Raw genomic sequence first — 17529 nt, 5'->3', positions numbered from 1 at the left:
ATATTTTTTCGTTTTATTTGTAGTATGTTCTTATAGATAAATAAATGTTCTTATTATCTCTTTCTTTGTTAATACAAAAATATATACAAGGACAATAAAGATTACAAAAATGACTGAATTGTCTGAAGATTACACAAAATTATATGCATATACTGGCATGTAACAATACCACATGCCTATATGTACATGGAGCAAGACAACACCCTATTGATGATAACTTTCTTAACACCACACAACGCATTTCGGCTAAGCCTTCGTCAGGTGTCCGTTCTTTGTGATTTAACTAAATAGAAAAAAAATCAGTTTATTTGTAAACAATTCTTCATTATCTAGAGTTGATCAGTATTAAAACTCATATAATAAGTTTATGGCACACATATACACGTTTATCATAATTGAAAAATGTTAGAGATTCCTACACAGCTATACAACAGAGAAATTTCACTTTCAAAACAATTATTAAACAAATACTCATTAAAAACTCCAGAAAAGAGAAGAAAGGGCAAGACCTCACACCGGTGAAGAAAAAATAAATGTGCACAAGGTACTAAAATCAAGTGATAGTGAGGGGAAAACTAAAATAAATACCAAATGAATATAATACAGAATCTGATGAATGTACCTTGATTATAACTTGACGTGGAAAGAAATAAATGTCAAAGGTACTGGACGATAAATAGTCACCAAAATGGGGCAAAATCTGTTCGATGAAACTAAAGATAGAAAAGGAAGAAAATATGAAAATAGGAAGAGTAGGGATGATAATATCTAGTTATAACGTGATCTTAATCCGTGAAACAATATGTACCTTTGGACAGACGATAATCTATCTTTATTCTCGAGCTACATCCTATGGGATTAAGATATGCACTGAACAGGTACCTAATAACAATAAGAAAGACCCACAATGAAAATATCATGCTGCAATGATGTACCGATAAGGCCCTATACCTGTCAAAATAGTTAAGCTGACTGAAAACTCACTATGTTTAACTTAAATAAAAGGAGTCTCAGACGTATTCCAGATAGAAAGACTGGATTGTCTCAGCACGAAATAGTCATGTGCAGAGCTATGAGACATTCAATAGCTCCCGCAAATCAACACCTGAATATAACTGATGACTTAGTACTCGATTATTGTAAAGCATTGGCTGATGTGGTGCGTTCTGTGTTTCATCAGGTTGGAGAAGTTGCAACCACAACACAGCAAGAACAGGCTCATGACTTGAGCCCTGGAGAGTGGGTTCTTGTTAAGAAGCATGTAGAAAGTTGTGTTTGGAACCTTGGGGGCATGGGCCATATCAAGTAATACTGGTAACGACGAAAGCAGTGAAGTGTGGATTGCCAAACTGGATTCATGCCAGTCATACTCAAAGAGTCCCAAGTCCACTTGAACGTAAAAAATCAGTTGAAGGTGATCATGAGCAGAGAAAATAAACTGATCGAAAAGCTGAACAGACTGAGAATCGAGTAAAGTGTGCAACAGCTACTGGGTCTTGTGAGATTGTCAAAGCCGACACAGTGAAGAAATTGATTCCAGAACAAAACAGTGAAGAAGACAAAAGGGAATCAATTAAAGGAAATGTTGAAGTGAGACCTGAATAGGATAAAATTGAAAACGTTGAAAAGAAAAGAGCAAGAAAAGGTGTTATATGGCCAAAAGGAGTCAAAAGACTGAAAATACTTTGAATGAGTGTTCTAAATACAATAATCGAAATATTGGAACAAAGTGATCCTGAAGAAGATACAGTTCGGAGAACAAAAAGAGCAAGAGTTCCAAACAAGAAATATTCGGCACCTGAATAGACGTATTTGGTTGCTGAAACAGTTGATTCAACAGAAAATTGTGGAAAAGTTGAGCTAGGCCAAAGCGAGTACTTTAAGCTGCCCTAAAATGGACTGTGTTGAAATTGGGCTGCAGAAGTTTGAATTATTCTGAAAATTCAAAGAACTGGAATAAAGACTGAGGAAGTTTGAAAAATAAAAAAGAGAGGAGTGGACTATGGTCTTGGAAAGTTCTGAGAAGAGTAATTGAGAAGACCTGAGGCTTAAACGTGCTTAGACACATACTTTTCCAAAGATTAGTTTTTTTCCCCCAAAAATTTGTGTTTTAGTTTTAGGTTTTTGATTATAGATTTTTGAAAATGGCTAGGATTCAAGAGAGTGGTAGTCAGAATCAAGGATCAACTAGGCATAAATGTATGAATGCTTGCTTTATATGTGTCTTATTAATAATGTTTGTTTGGTTAATACTAATAGTTGTTGTGCCTTATTTTATGTATCATACCAAGAGTAATACTACTAATGATTTAGTGAACATAAAGAATAATGTGGGGAACACCTTAAGGAAGACCCACAGACTAACATTGAGAGATTAACTGGGGATGACTTACATCAAGATAATTCTATTAATGATTTTTCATTGAATATCTTCACAAAACTTCTATATGAGTACATCAATACTAAGGATGCGAGGGATTGTTATTTATGCATGCAATTGCGGGCTTCTGTGTCAGAAGAGGTGACCTATCACCACCTTCCTTTAACATATGGTATTTCGTGTAGTGTACGAACAAGTTTGTTCTATGAAAAAGGGCAGTTGCAATATTACTGTTCGAGCTTAGATTCAGTTATTTCTGAACTTCCTATTAGAAAGAATATGAATATGGTAAGCAGTACAAAGAATGCTGAATACTTCAGGGAATTATTCTCATACTAATAAGACTATAGATACCGCATATGCCCATTGAAATAATCTAACATGTAGTTTACGAAGTGAGGAGATTGAATTTATTAGTGTTGTAGTAGATAGAAGAGGAAATTTTAAGAAAAAAGCTGCCAAAAAAACAGTCACATTCCTCCTTGAACTTATAGAGAGGGGATTACAAGAAAGGTGAGGCATATGCTATAATGACACTGGATTTACATGATAGGGGAAAGCTTTGCTTACTAAGGCAGAACACAGAATATAATAACTATTTCATTGGCTCTAGTGAATGTGATCATAATTTTCTGATAACAGGTGGATGGGGATTTAGAGGTGGTATGGATCCTGATTTTCCTGGAATTTATTATTTGTATGGTAAGAATGCCTACTATAGGTTACCAGCACATTGGTATGGATGTTGTTGTATGGGAATCATCTTTCCTAAAGTCTATCATATAGACAAAAGTCACGGAACCAATGAAAAGAGTAAGAATGAACTAACACATAGTAAAAGAGGAATTAGTGCTGCGGAAATTGTGGAAGATATTTTTGGAGCATTTCTACCTTCAGTTGGGGTAATTTTATATTCACACAAAATTAGAAAATTATCCACAGTGGTTGATCGTTTATCAACAGATACTGATGGTGGGTTTTTGATGATGGATACTGAAATGCTGGCTATGAGGTCATTTGTTTTACAAAATAAACTTGCTCTTGATGTATTATTGGCTAAAGGGGGCGGAGTCTGTAGCATGTTGAAAATTGAACAATGCTGTACATGTATCCCTGACAAAAGTAAGAATTTAGAGGGATATAGTACTGACATTATGCATTTATGGGAAGATTTGACTGAACTGAAGATTGACGGTGCTTGGTGGAAGCTTGGTAAGGGTTTTGCCTCTGTAGGAGATTGTTTTTTAGCATTTGGTAATAGTTTGTTAGGGAGCATACTAACACCAATTATTGCTACTGCTACTGGAATACGAATAATTTTTCTGGTATATAAATGCTGCAAGTGTAAGGGTAAAATAGTAGAGACAAAACATAGAGCCAAGAAGAGAAAGAGAGAAGAAATAGAAATGGAGGACAGGAAAATAAATTATTATGAGGTAATGAAAGATATAGATGGGGTATGGTTGAAACAGATAAGGATGACTATGTTGTACTCAAATCAGATTTTTGGATTTATGATGGTTTAAGTAGTCATCAAAGGTGGGATTGATGGAGCAGGATTTGCGTACATAAAACCTGCTTGGATTAAACCCCCGTCTGTGTGAAAACATTAACACGAGTTGTGAAATTAACAAAGAAAAATATGAACATTGTGTATTTGGGAAAAGAAACGAGAAATGTGCAGGAAAATGATAAATGGTTTCTATAGGCCGCAAATGATTTCTGCATGAGAGACAGCAAAGAAATAATGATAAAGAGGTTTTGTTTTCATGTGCAACAAAAATGAAATGTATTGCCAAAAAGAGTTTAAAATGAGTAACATTAATTACATAGAAATCATCATTGAAAATGTTTGCATTAATATCAGGATAATATGAAGACTAAAATAAATTTATGAAATGGAGCTTTTCATGTGAACAAATAACTGAATCTGTTTATTTCTCCTAGAGAAACTACACGTTTTACAGAGAAGGCCTCAAACCACTGTTAGGTTTTAATTTGCTTTCTAGCGTAGGCTGTTGCAGAGAAATGTATTTGTTCTTCATTATGATTATTGTATTCTTTGCCTGTCAACGGCTACGTGGTTGGGGTGTCGTACGGAACTTCCTACTGTCCGGGGAAATGTTTAGTTTTTGGATAACCACTCTAGTAAGACATTGCAACTTGTTAATAATGTGTGCTAGTGAAGGAAAAGGATTAGCGTGGTTTCCTCTGCTGAAGGAGGAAGACCCCACGCATGGCTCATAACAAAGAACTTTTGAAAGTGAGGTGCTACGGAAGTGGTGTGACTGAACACCCCATGCTCTTGAACGAATGAGAACTGTGAATTTCTTGGACTTCGCTACAAATTTAGGGATGGACTTTAAAATTTAGGGTATAATTAATTGTGTTAGAACACTCACTCGGTGTGCGCTGTGTGGCTTAGGCAGACGTGTGAGCTGTTTCCTTAAGCTCTATTGGCTGAAGCTGACTGAACCTGACTCCTTAACTTTTCTCCACATAGGTTGCCCCATCTTTCCCTTCCAGCCGTAGGGTTAGCTCTTCAGACTAGTTGCACGCTGTGCAATAGTATTTAGGTTCGTCTGATAATCTGTTTGCATTGATTTGCTACAATGCTCTTTTGTCTCTCTTCCCAGCCACTCACTCATGCTCGTCTAAATGAGATGTTATTGTGAATTACTTTCGTGTATGATGAACTATATTTCGAAATTGTGACTTTATATGACCATTTTATTTGCTTACAAAAGAATTAGATAAAACTAAGTGATTAGTAAAACTGAGTCTGTCATTTATTAATGATCATGATTAATGTCTTTTGTACATATAAAGTATGGATTATTTAGAATATTCCCTTTGTTGCAGGTCCAACTGTGGGGGGTATAATCTTTCATAACAGTTATCTGTCCCTGTCTCGCTCTCAAAAGGTACATCGGAGGACCAGTTATTGGTATGGGCAAAACTTAGTTACATCAGTGAAATAACTAGCAGTTATTAATTTGGTTACGTGTTGTGAATATATGTTTTCCCCACATTTCCGCTGCATCAAGAGGATGTATCAAGCAACACTACTCATCATTTGCATTCTTGGAACAATTTGGTGTGGATTCCCATTGCAGGCTTCTCCAAACAGTAGTCAATCTCACATGACGAAGAGGCAGTGTTGTTGGTGCTTATGACTCTACCCCAAGCAAGTACCACTAAAATGGTAGCCCTAGAAATTGTACATGGGACTTTCTCCTGCGGAAGGGTCACTAAAAATGTTAGTGAGAGCACCTCTCCCCCATGGAATCCCTGATAACAATCATTGGTATGTCCAACAATCCCTTGAGGGTGCACAATTTAAAAATGTGGCTTGGGGGTTAGTTGTACATCACCAGACAACATATTTGGTATATGTGACTTTGAGCTGTGATAGCATCACAACAACACTGATCTGGCTATAGTACCTTGTAATAGATAATAATATATTACTTTCTGGGTAAGAACTGTAAATCATCCAAAATTGCTGTTGTAGACATAGACTATTCCCTGATGTGTTTTGCAATTTTCTGGCATGTGGCATGCATACATTTTGATAATCATCCTTTTTTTCAAGAGTGGCAGAACATCTTTTGAATTTAGCGACAAAAGAACTAGCAGCATCAACAGGCTTTCTTAATTGGACAGTTTGTGGAGAGTTTAGGCTTTCAATTACCAAATGGATAGTGATTCAGGCCAGAGTATTTAGAAAATAAATTAACTTGATGTGAATAATCTTTTCATAGCTCTCTTTCCCTTTCAAATATCCAGCTCCTCTTTGTACATGTGTAGGCCAGCTGCCTGTTGTAGTTTTAGGCCCACAAATGTTGAGCAGTCCAGGCTTGAATAGCTAGTTCCATAGGGATGACAGTTTGACACTGCTTCCGCACTATATATTCCTCTGCTAATGCTACAGAGTTGGAGGTGAGAGAAGTAAATGACAATCATCTTGCACAATGAGGCATAGATTTATTAATCTTTGGCCACATCACTCCCACACTTAAAAACCTCAACTGGCTTCCAGTCGAAGCGAAAATCGTATTAAAAACGGCTTGCATAACCCACAAAGCCCTCGACACTGAAAAAACTATCTAGCTCGCAAACTGTCAAAAGCTGGCCGAAAGAGACCACTCACCCGTTCGTTCCACGAGAATGCACGTAAAATTGGTAATGCTCTGCCGCAGGATCTAAGTAACACTTAGTCATTCCTACACTTCAGAAGAACCCACAAACTACTTCTCCTCAACAAATACTTGAACCGTACCACTGAAAACAATAAATGCCCTTGGATACATGCCCCCAAGCTCTCAAAGAACCTGAACATTGGTACCTCTGGAAATAACAGTGCATTTATTCCTCTTACTCCTGTATCAACCTGTCATCGCTACCTCCAAACTCTTTCACCCATCTACTACACCATCTATTGTATATTTTTACTCTGTGTTTCTCTGTTATGTATTCACTGTAAATGTGGCTGTGCAAACTCTGTAAAGTGCTCAGATACCCTCACGCTGCACAAAACTAAAAAAATAAAATAATGCTTTGCGCTGGGTTTGCTTTACTTTTGCAACGCAATCCAATGCAAATTGCAATTTGCATTGGATTGCAATCCAAAGTAATGCAAAGCTGCAGAACGTGCTACCTTGCATTACTTTGCGTCAAGAAGGCATTCCATGGGTGGTGCATGGGCATTCTTATACAACCCCTCATGGGTTTTGAAGTAAATCACTATCTACAAAGAAATGTAGACAGGGATTCACAAAAATGTCATTGAGGCATGTGTAAATGTGATGTAATATGTGAGGTCATAAGCAGTGCTAGAACTAGTCCTATGACTCTTTCACTGTTCCTAACTTCTCTGAAACGTAGTCCTCTGTTAATTTCTATTCACCAATCCCAGAAATGTAGTCCTCTGTTGCTTTCTATTCAACAATCCCAGAAATGTAGTCCTCTGTTACTTTCTATTCAACAATCCCAGAGATTCTACCTGATTCTTTGTCCAACCTTGCCTTGTAGTCTTTGATTGTTTCCCTTCAACTTGCTGGAAGAATTAGTCCTATCTCTGGTTCACATGTTAAGCCATTTTGGAACAAGGAGCGTATGAAGATCAATGAACAATCCGAAAATGGTGAATTGCACCACTTATCTGCAACTTTTCTTACATAACGTAAACAATTAAATGCTTGTGTGCACTTACTTACTTATAGAGCCTCTCAACACAGCCACTCACTCACCCATGCCAGTACTTACATACTTACTCACATACCTGCAAAACCATGTATATGCCCATTCACACATCCATACAAGCACTCCCACATCCACTCACTCACCCATAAAGCCATTCACACACCAACCCATTTAACCAAACACCCACTCAAACAGCCACTCAATCACCCATACAGCCACTTCTATACCTAGTCACTCACTCATGCAGCCATTCTGACATCCACTCACTCACCGATACAGTCACTCACACACCCACTCACCCACCCATAAGGTGACTCAACCAGCTACTCACTCACCCACACAGCTACTCACACATCCACTTATACACCCATACAGCCACACACACACCCATACAGCTACTCAGAAACCCACTCACACATGGATATACACACAGCCACACAGCCACTCACATAATATATGTTAGACGTACTATCACTAATTAATAGTACACCTAGTATACTAATTTATCTTTTATAGTTGCTCTCTCACCTATACCAGCACTCACATACTTACTCACACACCCATAAAACCACTTACATACCCATTCACACAACCATACAAGCACTCCCACATCTACTAGCTCACCCATACAGCCATTCACCTAGACACACAATCTCCAATACAGCCACTCACACATCAACTCATTTAACCAAACACACACTCAAACTGCCACTCACCCACACAGCCACTTACACACATAGTCACTCACTCATAAAGCCATTTAGACATCCACTCACCCATACAGTCATCAACCAACCCTAATAAGGTACAAAATCTTTTAATCATAACCATGTCAGGGCATCATCTAAAACCTGAAGGAAGAAATTAATATTCAATACTATACCCTCCTAATCTCTCCAAAAATGCCTCCAAAGCTTTCTAAACATAACCTACTCAGAAGAAACCCAGAAACTCTAATCTTAGACCCATCTTTCAACTTTAAAAAAAGTGCGATTATTAACGACTTTATTTTCTTTACTGCTAAAATGGCTAAATACCTTAAATAATTTGCTGAAAATGCAGGAATCGAAAAACATTCCTTATGGCACTAAGTTGCTAATAACACCCTCTCGAAAACTGAGAACAACATTAAGCATAACTTGTTATAAAAACGTCACGTTTCTCATTCAAGCTGCAAACAAAGACCTGGAACGATTTGACGAATATTTCTCAACATTAAAAAATCATGTCCTTAGCAGACCTCCCTCAAGAATCCAACCAAATAAGAATTCCCAAGCCATCCTCTCACATGGGAATCAACCAGCTGTGATTGAAAACTTCATTGCGATAAAACCCCAACAGACGAATCAAGCTATGGCGTTAGATTGCACAATCACCAATGATGAGCCCCAACAGTTGAATCAGGAAGCCAGTAATTCTAATGATAGGAGTATCAGCCCACATCTATCTATAGCTACTTCATCCACCGCTAACCACAGTGATTCTAGCTCCTATCCAAGCCCTTACACTGATCACAACCCGCTACCGGGAACAGTTAGTAGGTTGGAATCTACAGTATTTGACCAGGTTAACTGGAGAGGCATGCATATGACCGACACATGGATATGCGAAAATGTTTCTAGACACAAAGAAACATGCACAAAACAACTTAACAGTTGTCCCTATCCCTCAGAGATATTCAAAGCAAGCACTTCAACAGGGGCACCCACACAACTTCCCACCATTACTCAACCTAGAATAGAGCCTGAAAAGATTAGAACCCCTCAACTTAATAGGGAATTTGATAATCTTAGTTCGCAATCTAGCAAGACTTACAAAGCCATGCTTTACGCTATTAGAGCTATGAAGAACCTGTTGTGCTTATCAGAAAAATGGCTTTCAAAAATGGAGGTTCTACAGAATTCCATTCATGAAACACAATTTATCCCAATGGCTGCGTCAAACAGAATATAACGCCCACGTAAGCAACTCAGCTATCTGACAGACAGTGAGATCCAAACCATTCTGTCTTCAGCCGAACCAACCCCCACTACTCCCACTAAGATAGGTGAAAACAATATCCAAACAGTCCCAATGAATGCTGGCAGAACTGCTAAGACTAACAATAGAAGGCTACATTTTAGCAACCTAAAAAATGTGTTATTAATTCCCGACAAGATTGTCTCGTCAATGATCAATCCACAGAAAAACCTTTGTTGCATACTACTCAACTGTCGGTCAGCAAAAAAACATGCTGCTTGAATAGCCGACCTCATACTAAACCAAGGAATTGACGTAACTATATTAACAGAAACATGCCTATCTGATTCTTCTTCCCCATGCCTAGATCTTTTAGTCCCCCCGAATTACTGTATTATGAGACAGGACAGACGTGACAAAACGGGAAGAGGCATTGCTTGTATACATCGATCAGACATTACCATCCCAAAAATAATACAATCTGACCCTTTAGAGTCTTGTGAATATCTGGGCATGTCCTTAAGATTGTCTGATAACCCAAACTGTAAACTCCACGCACTCTACCACCCCCCGGGTAAAAAGACCAAGTTCATAGACCAGATGATAAAAAATCATCACTGCCAACTCTAATCTGCAGTCTAATGATATTTTCTTAGGAGACTTCAATCTTCATTGGGAGGATCATACTGACAGTCAGATCCCCCTTTTTAAAGCCTTCCTGGAAGATGACTCGCTGGTCCAAGGATGTTGTCTACCTACCCACTCAAAAGGTTCTACTTTAGATCGGATCACAGCTAAAGAAAAAGCTATCGATAAAATTGTAATCACCCCCTGCGATTGGTCTGAAAAACCAAAACGTCCTGACAACCTATTAAGCCCAAAAAATGGACTTGTGACACTAGAGGAATCAATATGGATAACGTCGCAGCTCGCTGTGAAATAGATTTGCAACCACCTAAGAGCATGGTTGACGTCAGTGACCTCACGAAGCACTATAACAAGGCAATGGCGAGCATTATTGAGGACATAGCCCCTTTAAAACTCAAAAGGATCTCTGACAAAGACAAAAACTCATGGTTTAATGGTGCCCTTAATGAAGAAAGACATTCACTGAGACTTTCAGAGCGTAAATGGCGACAATACCCTTCATCGCCCCACTTAACCCAACTGAGACAGTCCAGGAAAGCCTACAATAAAAGCATTCTAAAGTTTAAAAAAAAACTTTTTCAGGAAAGAACTGGATAATGCAATAAACAGACCAAGGAAACTATTCGATCTACTAAAAGATCAATCCAATAAATCTGCCAAATTGGCACCAGCCACTATAAAAACAATTTTAAATAGTGAAGATTTTTCCTCTTTCTTTACAGACAAAGCAAATTCACTGGAGGGGGAGCTCAAAAAAGCAGCCGAAGACCTTGAAATTGATAAGAGTACTTTAAATGAACAACAGTTGCAACTAGAATTAGAAAAACTAAAAAACAGTGCTCGATGGTCAGTATTTAAGCCTGTCAGTGAACTAGACATTGCAAAGATCATGTCGACCACTAAACCTAACAATCACTATAACGATCCTTTACCCGGAAGGTGTTGGTCTTCTACAAACCATCTGCTCATCCCGTCATGGACAAAGGTCATCAATGCTTCGTTGACACAAGGCCAAATACCGGTCTGCCTAAAAACTGGTCAAGTCATTCCACTCTTTAAAAAACCAACAGAGAACCCCTCTGATCCCAAAAATTTCAGACCAGTAGCAAACATTTCCATGCTAGCCAAAGTCCTGGAAAAATGTGTGCAACAACAATTGAGCCTTCACATTTCGGAATTCAATCTGTTAAATGACTTCCAATCAGGATTCAGACCAAACCATAGCACAGAAACAGCAATTCTGCACATCGTGGATGACGCTTTACTTGCCCTCGACCACAACGAAACATGTCTCCTAATCCTGCTGGACCTGTCGTCGGCTTTCGACACGGTAAACCATGCTAAAATACTGGATCACATGAAAAAGAAAATGGGGCTAGAGGGAACAGTCCTAAAATGGTTTAGTTCCTTTCTTGAGAACAGATCACAAAAATTCATAGTCAACCAAGCATTGTCAGGACCAACCTGAAATACAATCGTAGTTCCGCAAGGGTCAACACTATCTCCGGCGTTATTTAATCTATACGTAGAACCACTCACAGATATATTACAAAAAGCAAACATTTCTTTCCACATGTACGCAGATGACACTCAACTGTACATCAAAGTCACATCGACAGAAGAGATAAGTACATTGAACCAGTCACTATTGAGAACCCACCAATGGCTATCCATCAACCACCTGAAGCTAAACCCTCAGAAAACCAAATTCCTGCTGATTACTCCCCAGAAAAGCAAATCACATATAGTAGAATGGACGAACCTAATCACAGCTTTAAAGTGTATTCCGAAGATTGTTGACTCTACTAAATCTTTGGGAATTGTTCTAGACAAAAATCTGAACATGTTAGCACATATCAACACGATGGCAAAAAATGCCTGTTTCCATTTAAGCTACCTTAGAAAACTAAAACCTTTCTTAAATAAGACAGATCTCAAAACAGCAGTTCAGGCATTGGTCATATCAAGGATAGAGTATGGATGCACAACTCTGGCCGGGCATCCCAAGATCTCAACAGCCCCACTGAAAGCTTGTCTTAATGCAGCCACAAGACTAATATCTGGATCCAAAAAATTCAACCATATCTCCCCTCATTTGAAAGCACTCAACTGGTTGCCATTCGAAGCAAGAATTCAATTCAAGTTGGCATGCATCACTCACAAAGTGATACATTACAAAACACCAGGTTACCTAGCCCAGAAACTCACTCTATCAGGAGGAGCCACGCAGACCTACTACTGAAACCGGCTCGATTTTGTAAGAAAAGAACTTATGACCGAGCGTTCTCCGGGGCAGCTCCTAGAATCTGGAATGCTCTCCCGCCTAACATTAGAAGAATCCCATCCATCGCGGCATTCAAAAAGGAAGCAAAATCGTTCTATATGTGGAAATATCTCCCTTAATTTTCAACAATCTAGCTATTGTCTACGGACCTGTCATGACTGTTCTCTTGCTACCACTCATCGTTCATTAACCCTTTGTGGGTTTGTATATATGTATTTTAAGCTTAATGATTAGTTCTAGTCATGGTACAATAACTGATGACTTGGAAACATAAATGGTTTTGTTTTTGGAAATGCAATTGTAAAGCGTTCTGATACCCTACGCAGGGACATGTTCGCGCTATAGAAAACACCAAATAAATAAATAAATAAATAAAAGTGTGTGTGTGAGTAGCTGTATGGGTTAGTGACTGATTGTATGAGTAGCTGCATGTGTGAGTGAGTGGTTATGTGAGTGGCTCTATGGATGAGTGAGTGGTTGTGTGAGTATTTGTATGGATCTGTGAATGGGTATGTGAGTGGTTGTGTGTGAATGGGTGTATGAGAGGCTGTTTAAGGATGTGAGTGGGTGTGTGAGTGGTTCTGTGGATGATGTCATCAGTGATGTCATTTGAGATGTCATCAGTGATGTCATCAGTGATGTCAATGACCATGTCATGAGGGATGTAATATGTGAGGTCATAAGAAGGGCATTGCGGGGGCGTAAGTTATAGTTAGCTCGGGTAACTATAACTGCTGAATTTCACTGGTTTTGTACAAGTGAAATTTGAGCCTAACCATAACGTCCCTGTAACCTTTGTTTTTTTCAGTGAATTTCTATGGTTTTTTGACTTTGTAAACCTTACTGTAACCTGTCAGCTTTTAAAGTGACTGAGTTAGAGACAGTATAGGTCTGTAAGTGGATCTTTAAGTGCCTGTGTCAGTGTGTGTGGGTTTGTGAGTATCTGTGTGGGTCTGTGAGTGGGTGTGTATGTACTTGTGTGAGTGTGTGAATGGGTGTGTGGGTGTGTGTGAGTGGATGTTTGTGAGTGCCTGTGTACATCTGTGAGTGGGTCTGTGAGTGCCTGTGTGGGTCTGTGAGTGGGTGTGTGAGTACCTGTGTGAGTATCTGAGTGGGTGTATGAGTGGCTGTGTGGATCTGTGAATAGGTATGTCAGTGGCTGTGTAGGTGTGTGAGTGGGTGTATGGGAGATTGTATAGGGGTATGAGTGGGTGTGTGAGCAGTTCTATAGATTATGTAATTAGTGATGTTATCAGGTATATCATTTGAGATGTCATCAGTGATGTTATCAGTGATGTCATGACCAAATCATGGGTCTGTGAGTGCCTGTGTAGGTCTGTGAATGGGTGTGTGACTGCCTGTGTATGTCTGTGAGTGGGTGTATGAGTCGTGCTATGCATTTAGCGCATTTGCATACTTAACGTATTTAAAAGGGAGAACCATGGACTCAGCTCTCACCAGGAGACAACAAATAAGAAACCACTCATCACAGTCACTACACATCAGATTGTGCTCCAATAGATCAGCAATGAATTCACCTCCATTAACGATTTCATACAATTTTTCAATGTGGAATACGAGAGAAAACACACTTGCTTTGTCTTCGCCAAGCCAAGGAAGTTAGGTTGTTTGTGCTTTACTGAAGTGGTGCTTCGACTGGGGAACCAGCTATGTTAATATTTGCTTCCCACTGAGGTTTAATTCATTTTTGGCAGCCAATCAGAGCTCTGCAGATCTCTGCACAAGCTTGTCATTATCTGTGAATTAGTCGTGACCACAGATATACAAATTTGGATTTACTTTAATATCTTGAATACTACTGAACAGATTTACACCAAATAACAAAAAGCATGCTTTGTTTACCAAAAGCTAAGATTTTGCCAAATTTGGTGTAATTGCTGTAGGCATGCCTAAAGTCTCTATAGGAATTAACAAGGGAACAATACTTTTTTACCCCCCTGCTTTTCTCAGCCCCTGCTTCACAGATCACCTCAAAACTGTTCATGCACAACTAGATCCACCGGCACACTTTTTCTGGAACATTAAGTCAAGATTTGTCAAACTGCTCCAAAGATATCAGCAAGTAAAAAACGCTTTTGCTATGAAAGCATGGTCCTAACTACAACTACCTAACGGCAACCGCCAGTAGGTAATATTCAAGGTTGGACTTAAGAATGTGAAATCTAAACTTACCTATCTGCACTTACATAAACAATATTTTGATATTCAATATTTTGATCACAATATTTCTATCCTCACAGTCTGACATGTAGCCTGAGGAGAGGGATTTGCTGCTGCTCAGGCAGAATGGGTAAGGAATGATTTAAATTACTAATAGAGTGCAAGTGGCAACAAGAGGAAGAGAGTTACAGGAGGAGTTGCTCTTTTCAGTTGGAGCCGTATAACTGGAGAGGTTACACAGAAATATCATTTTCAAATCTTTCTTCAAGAGCAAAAAGAAAACGCAAAGTCAGGACATTATGTACAAAAAGTGAAAACCTGTTTTTTCTCTGAAAAATGTTGATAGATCGCAGCGGGCTGAATGCTTTCCAAAATGGCATGTATTGCCTGCAGGTGGCATTATTGAGTTACTTTTTAAAGAAAGGCAGTCCTTTAGGGCCATGTTTATGATCCGGTTTGCATCGCTCTTGCACCACGTGCACCACGTGATGGGTGCAAGAGTGACACAAACCTTAAGTCAGATAAGACACGGAAAGCCACTTTGTGTGGCTTTGAGAGGCTTCAAAAATCTGGAGTATAGCAACGGAGCGCAAATCGGTGGCTGCTTTGCGCTGCTTTACTCTGCCCTGGGTAGTCATTTCATAGGTATTGTGGGGTGTTCCCATGCAACACCCATGATTTTTGACACATTCTCATACTTACAAGATCTTGTAAACCTGGGAATGCCCCACAAAGATATGCCTCCCCAGGAGAGACCTTACAAGGAGAAATATCTTTATTTCTCCTCTTATTTACTCTTTCTATGTGTGCTGCAGCCGCACACATAGAAAGAGGAAATAGACTCTCAGAATTGCTTTTGTGCAGGAAGGTGCCCCTTCCTGCACAAAAACGTTTCTGCCTACAACACTGGCCACCTTGCACCATGGTGCAAGGGTGCCAGCATTGGCGCCAGGTGCCAAAACAGCACCAAAACAAAGGAAAAGGGTAGTAATGCACCATATTAGATAAATGCAGTGCATTCCTTCCCTTTCTCTGTGACGGAGGGCAGTGCGGCAAGGTGGCTTGCTGTGCTGCCCTGCACCACAAAGGTTGTAAATATGCCCCTTAGTGTCTCAAAAAGAATTAAAAAATCACGCATTCCGCAAGCCCGTCAGCTCAGCCATCATAAAGTAGGAAGTACCACAATATTGGTGCCAAACTCGTGGGCATTTGGGCAACCAAAGTGGCTGTGTCCATTTTAAAGAGAATGCACACCTTCAAGGCGCTCCAGTGAAACGCTGCGATATTAAACCTTTCCATCCATAACTAAAAGGCCAATTTAGCCATATTCCCTTCCACAGCTTATGGCTATGGTTCAGCAGGTGTAAAACCAGTAACAGCTCGAGTCCTGGCCTGGAAGCCTGCCAGTAACAGATGTGTTCAGTCAAATGACTAATTGAAAACCTTAAACAAAATCAGCAGCCGGGCTCTCTCGCCTCCATAATAAAGCACTGCTGATAAAGGCTGCAGGAAAAACACCCCTCTCATCATCAATGCCATTAACAATCACGAGCAAAGATGAAAACGACGCATGGTTTATTCTGCAAATGAAGGCGTATAACGAGATGACGTCCCAGGAGTCCATTACCAATTTTAATAATACATCAAGGAACCTGAGCAAACAGTTTGTATGTGAAAGCCAAACACAGCAAACTACTTACAGTTACCGCACAGAGAGGCAACTCCCAGCGCTATGAATCTAGTAAATGCATAAAGGTGCATAACATGATAGCTATTAGTTAAATTAAAAGAAGCCATTATCGACAGCGTGCTCGCGCCGCTCGCCAGTGGAGCAACACAAAGTGCAAACTTTGGATTCAAATGCATTCGCTTTTTCAGGAGAGCTCCAGGAGTCAGAGTCAAATTATGTACATGAATAATGAAATGCCATCTAATTAAAAAACCGTGTTAAATATGCAAAAACTAATGATAATGAGATTGCGCAATACCTCAGAGGATCGCACTTTATAAATTACTTAGAATTGCTGGTTGGCTTGACCCAAGCAGCGGATGATGGAAACAGTTTGAACATTCTCAGACATGCCTTTCCAGTGCTTAATGGAGCCACTGGAACTGGGCTGAAATGTGCCTCTTGAAGCTACAAAGTAAAAAGGCGGTCCACACTGCCTACTCCCTGCTCTCTACTGGAGGGCAGTGCTTTTTGCTATTTTTTGTTTTTAAGAAAAATGGTTGTGTGAGTTTCTACGGTTATCCTAGGGCCACATCTGTAAAAAAATGAGCCTGGCTCAAAAATTTCCTCAGAATTTTGGGGTTGGTGAATACCAAGTCTGACTAGTCTTGGCTCCACCTGCTGGCTCTTTCATTCAACACCATACACTTCCTTCCCCTTTGGCTCCCTCTTTCGGGGTCTTTTTTCATCCCTGTTTTCTTCCTCTTTCAATGTTTTCCTGTCTTTCCCTTACTTCTACTTTCTCCCCTTTCTTCCTCGTTAATGTCTGATGATGAAAAATAAACCCGGTCCCCAAAAAATGAGCACTGTACGGTGTTCTGTTTTGAGCACATGCGTTTGGTCTCTGCTTTGAGCAGTTCTCTTTGCGAATACATAAATCGAGATGGCTTCATTGATGTGAGTGTGATCTTTTCTGCATGAGAATCATTATTCTCCTTGTGAACGCCTGTGGTCCCATGGCAGCATCTTTTCTTGGGAGTGCATGCTGTTATGTTAGTAAGTTTCTGCCTTCATATTGTTTTCCTTGTTAACGTCTACTACTTGTTGCCATTGTATGCTGTCTTTATTGTGAGTGCATATTTTGGTGGGTGTGTGCGTTAGTCTTTGGGCGTGTATGTGTCGCCCATGTGAGTGCTAGTGTCC

Source organism: Triturus cristatus, chromosome 12 (genome assembly GCF_964204655.1).
Source record: "Triturus cristatus chromosome 12, aTriCri1.1, whole genome shotgun sequence".
In the NCBI taxonomy this organism is placed as follows: domain Eukaryota; kingdom Metazoa; phylum Chordata; class Amphibia; order Caudata; family Salamandridae; genus Triturus; species Triturus cristatus.
Note: the sequence above shows the minus strand (reverse complement) of the source record.